This window comes from Toxorhynchites rutilus, chromosome 3 (assembly GCF_029784135.1).
Source record: "Toxorhynchites rutilus septentrionalis strain SRP chromosome 3, ASM2978413v1, whole genome shotgun sequence".
Lineage (NCBI taxonomy): Eukaryota > Metazoa > Arthropoda > Insecta > Diptera > Culicidae > Toxorhynchites > Toxorhynchites rutilus.
Window position 1 is genome coordinate 303,322,915 of NC_073746.1, and position 8,872 is coordinate 303,331,786.

Consider the following 8,872-nt stretch of genomic DNA (forward strand, 5'->3'; position numbering starts at 1 on the left):
TTCTTAGGTAACCTGAAAAGGAAAACCTGTACAATTTATTGGATCGGCTATACATCGGCCATCGAAATCCAATCGCAAAGATGGAAAATTAATTGTGGGAAACCTGAGAAGGTAATTGAGAGAACTTCTCGAAAATCAATCATCCCGGTGTTATTCATAGCGTATACACTTTATAGAACTCCATTCGCGACGGCGGAGAGTTATTATTAGGAAACCTGTAATGATAACCAGAAGAACTCTAAAACTAATCGGACCGGCGATATATCGAACTCTAATCTGGAAGGGGAGAGTTATCTTTTGGAAACCTGAGAATCCGAGAGAACTCCTCTAGAAACCTGAACCTGAAGATATTATGCACCGCGCGTACGCTTTATAGGAGTCTCATCGGGACGGAGGAGAGTTATTTTTTGATAACCTGAGAACTCCTCTAAATCCAATATTCCCTGCAATATGGTCCGTTATCAATCGCGCGTACTCTGCATCGAACTTCAATCGCAACGGAGAGTTATCTTTCTCTAGGTAGTAGCCACGAATAGCAACTTACAACCGTTCTCCTTATGGGCTTTGGGATGTTCTTATTCGGACTTGCTACTATAGAGATCCGTCATTCGCAGGTAAAGTTTTTATTTCATATTCTTCGTGAGTGCGATAAAGATAGTGTTACGGTTTAAAAATAAAAATAAACCGCCACAAAAAAACGAACCATTGAATCTATGGTAAGAATGGAAGAGTGAGTTCAAATCCCTTAATCTTACTAACACTTACTCACATCCCATGACTTCCTACCTACATGTAAGGCATTGCATGCTGCATCGCGAATTAAAAAAAAGAATCTTTGTAAAAAAATTAACAATCCTTAACAATGATTCCTCACAATCGACAGAGAGATCTTTAGTCCTAAAGGACGATAAAAGGAGCTTAAGATTCATATGGAGAGAGAGAGAGAGGAAGCGGATAGAGAGATAGGAAGGAGGAGAGAGGTAAAAGAGGGATTCGAGCCGTAAAGGAAGATTTGGAAGGCTCGAATCGGTCTTAACTCACCGACCGTCGAAGAAATTATACCGAAAAATCGTCAAAATTAAAGTTGTACTTTTTGAGTGAAGTGCGAGTGACAATAAGGGAAGAAGGAGTTGCACGTCCTAGGAACCGCACAAGTCGGGCGACATTCACCCTCCTCGCTGGATTCAAACGACGGAAGAGGTACCTCGGAGAAAACGCCGGTGGTCAGCGAGCCCCCAACGTTATCGCTGCTCCACACGTATACGGGTGAGTCGGTCGAACGTTTCGGAGGTTGCAGTGCGGTGAGGTCTGGTCGTGCCAAGCCCCCGCTCATCGTCACTTGGACCGATGAGACCGATCTCCGTGTACGGGCACTGTGAGTAGAATAAAAAAAAAACCACAGAAACCCTCTCTCTCTATTATCAACCAACATACTTACCTGCATTCAACCTGTTCCTGTTCGGCCGCAACGATTTTCTAACCTACTAACCTGAAAAGAAAGGAAAAAATATATAATAAATTTAAAAAAATATACTTACCATTCTGTTCTTATTACGATCATATTCTTATCATATCCATCACCAACAGCTTCCGTTGTATTCGTGAGTCCACCTCGTTCCTAGGTAAGAGCCGACCCTGAGGTAATTATACATACAAACCAGTACCACTGAGCTAGCCGCAACTTACAATAGCTATGAAGATGGTCAAAAAGCACTACAGAAATGTAAACATTCGAGAAGGAAAAGAACAGGAAATTCAGGTTAGGTTTGATGCAGTAATCTATAACCACAAACCGTGTACGTCAATTAATCTCATTGTCGAGCAAATAAAAACGAAATTTTTTAAGTTTTAATAAAACCATGTTTTTTAGAGGTTTTAGAAGAAAAGATCCTCAAATGTTGTTTCACATTAATGTTCGAGTGGTGGAAAACGTTATTTTGCTATTTTATGATCTACTATACGCTTTGAAGGGAATAGTATTTCTCGGACATTGGAATAAGTATAAAAAAATGATTTTAGATAAATCAAAACCGAACTTCTTAAAGTAAAACGATTTCGCGGGATCCAGTTTTCTTAAGAGCAATCTTCCAGTTTTTTTAAAAATATTATTGGCAACCCTGCCCAAGACTGCTTGGTTATGATGGATGTGTTGGAGAAACCGTAAATCGGACAAATCAAAACGAGGTAGTTGGAGCGTTTAGATAACGCTTAACATTTTACAGCTAATCAAATGTTTATCTAATGAAAAATAACATTTTATTAATTGCGATAGATGCGTAGAAATATTCCTTATCAGTTGATGCAAACATCTTCCCGATCCAGTAAGAAATGTTAGAGTTATAAGCATTCGGAATCTTTCATTTTTTCCTGCATGTTCTGTGTTTAGGTTTGCATTTTACCCCTCATATACTCCGGTTAGACGTAGTCCCACGTCAAAAATCGTCGCGAACATTCCGAATAGTCCAAAACTTTGTCAGCTTATAAACGCAGAGCAAACGTTCCCAGCATCAATACAAAAAGTATATATATCGCCACAGATTGGTTTGATCGTGGAGAATCTGGCACGAAGTGCACGTTGTTAATGACATCATTACAATAAATCAATGTAATTAATAGACAATTATCATTTCTGAACTAAGAAAACATTCGGCTCGCCGACTAATGGACTCCAATAAATTTCCGATGATTTACGCCATCCAACCAACTATCGATTAAGCTTTTTTGTTTCGTTTGTAAGGGGGCGTAATGGAATGGGTATGCTAATAGCGCACGCGAAAATCAATAAGCCATTAATGAGCGCTCGACTGGAACTATCTTTCTTCGGGAGAACCCATGGCGTCAAGATAAAAGACCACACACACACATACTCACATTAAGAGAGAGATTAATGAATGCAGACGACGTTTGTGATTTTTACATGACTTCTCCACGCATCGGCGGCATCGTTTTTCCCCCTTCTTGTTGAATAGATGATGGAAAAGGGCCGGACAGAAAGAGAGGGAGTTCGGTGTTCCCCATCATTGCCCATCGCTCATCGGTGGAGGGAACGACCAATCGAACACATCGAACCGGATCGAAGTCTGTTGGCCGCTGGAATACATGTAGACGACGACGACACGACACACGAGTAACTGCGACCGGTGCGCGATGAATCGGATCGAACTAAGCCATGCCCTCGCCGTCGACCGACACAAAGAGCACGAAGAGCGAGAAGAGGCACCAAATGGGGGATTGATTTTAAATTTAATCGATCCGAGACTGACCACGCGAAGGAACCAATCGGGCAATCGATGGATGGCAGATTGAAGAGAAAGGCGTGCACCGAATCGGATGGATAGGTTCGATGTGTGTTTTACGGTCCAGGTCGAACACGCATACTTCGGTCCGCCGATGGGTGGAAACGTTCGGAAGGTGGCGGCGTTTGTGGAAACGGTGAATACACATTCGAACAAAGTATGTGGAGATTGATAGATTTGTAAGCATGTGGGAATGCAAGTCAGCTTGGGATAGTTGAGTGCACGTGAGTTACACGCTGAGTTTCCAGTGGTAACTCCCCCGTTCCCGACTCAAAGTTAAATACTGTTCCAATTTTTCATTGATCCCATCGAGCAGCAGGTCAACGGCATGTTCCGCTCACGCGCGGGAATTCCAAACCTCCGGTGGCGTAAAAAATGGTCAATAATAATTCACAATTCACCGAACCTAAAATCTATACCCGACGTGGGGGGTCCTCCGACCAAACCAAACAACGACCGAGAGTGGGAAAACAAGAGAACACAGTGCTATAATGACCGCATTATGTCCGCGGGATCACATTTTTCTTCACCTCCTTGGGTTCCCCCTGGTCACCGTCGTCGTCGTCGATCCAGATCAGAACAAACGGCCGAGTTTGGTTTGGACTCCTCCGGATGGACGGGGGGCCAACGCCGTGCTGTTTCCAGTAGCAGCTATTCGCTTCATTGTTAATATGTAAAGTGCCATCGGATCACAGTATGACTTTCCTCGGTTGTTATTCAAATCGGCGGGTTTCCCGCGGCACCCGTCCCAAAGGGTTTGCGGGATTGTACCCGGTTCCGAACAGTTTGAACCGATTTCGCTATTAATCATCGGTTTATTGTGTTCGGTCGTTTTTCCACTGTTGTATCCTCGGTGGAATTGGAAGATCAGATGCTCCTGGGTCTCGAAGGAGGCCAAAGAGGAAAAGAAAAGGCAAAAGCGTGTTTGCTCGCCAGGTGAGAGATGAGTTCATACAGATATAGGTTATGCAATTCACTCATGCGATTTTTTGTGTGTCGGATTTTGTTCTACAACGCGCAATGCCAAAAATGATTGCTTTAAAATTAGGGAAAGTCGGGAAAGACGGACAGGGTAGGAAAGAGGGTACAATTGATAAATTACATTTTTATTAGAATTTTAATGATATACAAACCTTAAATACAGTGTATCAACACCTTAGGCCATCTACACATTGGGCAACTGCAACCCGACATATGTTGGCGATATCAATCGCATCTCCAACTCAGCTCTGCACATTGAGGCAACTCAAACGTGATGAAATCGTTAAGTTTTCAGCCGTCATCATACACTGGCAGTGATGCCGTTTCTTCAACTACTGAATGAAATCATATGAGGACAATTTATGAAAAATGTTTAAAAAAAATACAACTTAACATGAGATTTTCCTTAATATGAGCGAAATTAGAAAACAAAAGTATTTTATTTTTGCATTTTGTATGCGCAACTTTTTAAAACTCTACAATGAAATCAAAACGGAACCTTTGAAATACAATTTGCACTAAAATCTGTTTGTATGGCATTCCTTGATGTACTTTTTCCGGAAGTGCTGCAGCCCGAGATGCAAGGATTAAAGACATGTTTCCATTTTGAAGACATTGAACTTACTGCGAGAACATTCGATTTTGTGAAGACATTTTGAAGATATTATTTCACCCGTCGATGGGGGTGAAATTGGGTCAAAGATGGAGGAAATTACTATTAGTAGTATCTTGACAAATATTGCGAATATTTTTTAAAGCTGTGAGCCGTTTAATAGGAGACATATCTCCACAACTTCCAATGCATAATACTTAACTGTAGTACAAATAGTTATTATTTAACAATTCATCAAAGTTTAAATAGCCATCATATAACACCTCAGAAAAAATCTCATGCTCAGCATTATACAGAACTACGAAAATTGTAAATATTGGATAGAATTTCTTTAAAGTCTTGCCAGATGAGTCATTACTGATTTTGAACATCAAAAATTGTTTTCCATTTCAATTTCAATATTTTCGAAATAATCTCTTATGTACACTGAGAATGAATCAAGCACAAAACGGGGGTGAGAATGGGTCAAGCACGAAATTGAATTCCATGCCAAAACGATATAGTCAGATTTTCATGAAAATTGGTAGTTTTATTCCTCATCGTAAAATATTAGACATTTTCATTTTATGGTGGTCCGAAAAATCAACTTTTCCTCCTTTTTTTCCGAAGATGACCTTTCTTAATAATTCATAACTTTTTAACTAGACCGATTTAGATGATCGATATATCATGTAACACTTTTCACAAAAATCTTAGAACCACTATATTGGTTTAGCATGAAATGGGTGTATATATTAGGGACTTAGGGACTTTTGTCTCGGTGTCATTAACTCGCTTGTTTTTCACAATCGAAGTCAGTGATCGCTCGAACGTTGAAGTGATAACACGCTTTTATTGGAAGACCACAAAAAGCCTTTGTAGCACATTCAGTGCACCTATTTTAACAATAAGCGGAATCTATTCATTGAATAGATAAAAGGAAAATGAATAAAGCTCGTAAGAATACAGTGAAAATAGCTTTCTCGAGCGGTGTTAAGGCACCTGGCCATCTAGATGTGATCCGTTTCACGGCAAATGCTCTTAAGGTTCCAGCCTCAGAAGTGCACTCGATCTACAAGGATGAATACGACCGTTGTTTCTATATCAAGTTTCTCGACGAGCCAGATTTTGAGCGTTTTGTCTCTGGAATCGAAGAAGAATACCCGTTCGAATATAATGATGGAGGAAGAACAGTTGTGCGACTGGAGGTGGCGAGCCGACTCTTCAGATATGTAAGAATCTTTAATTTACCCCCCGAAACCGATGATAAGGACATCGCCGCTGTGCTTAGCCAATTTGGCGCAATACGACAACATGTGCGTGAAAGGTATCCAACAAGCTACGATTACACAGTGTACAGTGGAATACGCGGCGTTCACATGGAAATAGCCAAAGAAATTCCGGCTAGTTTATACATTGGACACTTCAAGGCACGTGTATTCTACGAGGGATTAAAGAACAGGTGCTTCCATTGTAAGATGGAAGGTCATCTCAAGGCCGAGTGTCCAAAAGCAGCCAGTTTCAATCCAGCTACAAATACTGCTTCGTATAGTGCTATGGTTGCGGGTGCAGTTGCGAACAACTCAAAAAGCTTAAACAATAGTTCTCCACAACTGAACATGACACCACTACCATTGGAAAACAATAGAAAATCTTCGAACATTAACAATGAACCTGAGGACCACAGTAAATCGACCGGTTCAGCTTCAAGCGTGTTACCAGCAGATGGAAGCAAGGAGGGTAAGGAAGAGAGCATGGAGTTTTCTAAACAGCCATCGACCGAACGAGAAAATCCGATTGAAAAACAATCACCAGAAAGAGGACGCTGTCGGACCAAAACAACGAACGATGCACAAAAGATGGAGAACCTGCTCTCGCAGCTATCTCGTAGAGAGAGATCACGGAGTCTGCATACAGGTAAAGGGAAACGAAATCATACATAGATCGAATTTGTGTGTATTTAAGAAACGAATTGTTATAAACTCATGCCATTTGTTCGTAATCTTGCCACAATCAACTTGAACGCCATCAGCTCTTCTGTAAAAAGGTCGCTTCTCAAGGACTTTATTTGGAAATATGATTTGGACATAATATTTTTGCAAGAATTAGCTTTCGAAAATTTTTCCTTTTTGACCACTCATACTGCGATTGTCAACATAAGTGAAGACGGGAAGGGTACAGGGATAGTTCTGCGCAATAATTTAGTATTTTCTAACGTTATGTTAAACGTGAATGGACGAATCTCTTCCGTTACCATAGATTCGACCAATTATATTAATGTTTATGCCCATTCAGGAAGTGGGTTCAAGAAGGATAGAGAAATTTTATTCACTGAAGATATTCTAATCCACTTGGCTCACGGCAAAGAAAATGTCCTTGTTGGCGACTTTAATTGTGTGCTAACCGCGGATGATATGACTGGTTCAGGAAATAATTTTTCCGCTGGCTTGAAGAATTTAACCGATTCTCTTGAATTAAAAGACGTAGAAAAATTTATTCTGAAGAAACAAACTATTTTCACTTTTGTCAGAGGCGCATCAAAGTCTCGTATTGATCGATTTTATGCTTCGTTGGAATTCATAAAAAATGTTCAAAGTGTTATAACAATTCCGCTATCGTTCTCCGATCACCACAGTGTGATTTTGAAGGTTTCTAATTGTCAAAATCAAAGTATAGTTTGTTCAGGTCGAGGATATTGGAAACTGAACCCACATTTTTTAAATGATGAAGATGTTATGCAGAGATTTGTGGAAATGATTAATCGGTTGAAAACACGGAACTCGTACAACAATCTGAACCTTTGGTGGAATAAGGATTTTAAATCTGGTGTTAAAAAATTCTTTAAAAACGAGTCGTTTGTGCGAAATTATGAAATAAATAGAGAGAAGAACTTTTACTACAGTTGCTTGAATGAACTGTTTATTGAACAAAAACAAAATAGATCGGTTGACGGCGAAATGAAAATAGTTAAATTAAAACTGATGGAAATAGAACAGAGGAAACTATTGTTTTATAGATATACTATAAACAGTCGCAATATACTGGAGGATGAAAAACTAAGCTTATTTCAAATCTCAGATAGAATAAAAAAATCAACAACTTCGAATGCTTCGACCCTAAAAATAAATGGTGTCCTAACATCGGACCCACGAATTTTGAAAAACGCGATATTTGAATATTATTCTGATATTTACAAAAAACAAATTGATTCAGATTCAAATGCTCAAAACGTTTTAAACTATGTAAATATAGAAGACTGCAACAATTTGGTTAAACCTATAGAGTTGTCAGAACTTGACATTGTTATTAAAAATGCAACGAAAAATTCTGCGCCAGGACCGGATGGACTGACATACGTTTTCTATAAAAAATGTTATGATGTACTTAAAGACGATCTTCTGGTTCTTTTTAACAAATACTTTTCTCAGGGTGAATATCCAGCTCAACCGTTTTCTGAAGGAATCATAACGTTGGTGCCTAAAAAAGGTGATACCCACGATCTGAACAATCGTCGTCCTATAAGTATGATTAATACGGACTGCAAATTGTTCACAAAAATTTTATGGACAAGATTGCAACCTTTATTGAGTAAGCTCATTGGTGCTGGCCAATCGGCATGTATTACAGAGAAATCGTGTATTAATAACCTACGTACCTTGAGAAATGTTGTATTGAAAGCTAAACAATCTAAACACTTCAAAGTAATGCTTCTGAGTATTGATCTAGAAAAAGCATTCGACCGTGTAGATCATGATTTTTTATGGAAGGTTCTTGAGAAATTCAAATTTCCTGAAATGTTTGTAAACTGTCTAAAAAGACTTTACAAAAACGCTACCTCAAAGGTATTATTTAATGGATTTTTGACAAACTCTTTTAAAATAGAAAGTTCTGTCAGGCAAGGTTGTCCCCTAAGCATGGCTCTATTTTGTTTATACATAGAACCGTTGATACGTATGCTCCACGACGCTGTTGATGGCTGTCTGATTAGTAACTACTTTGTCAA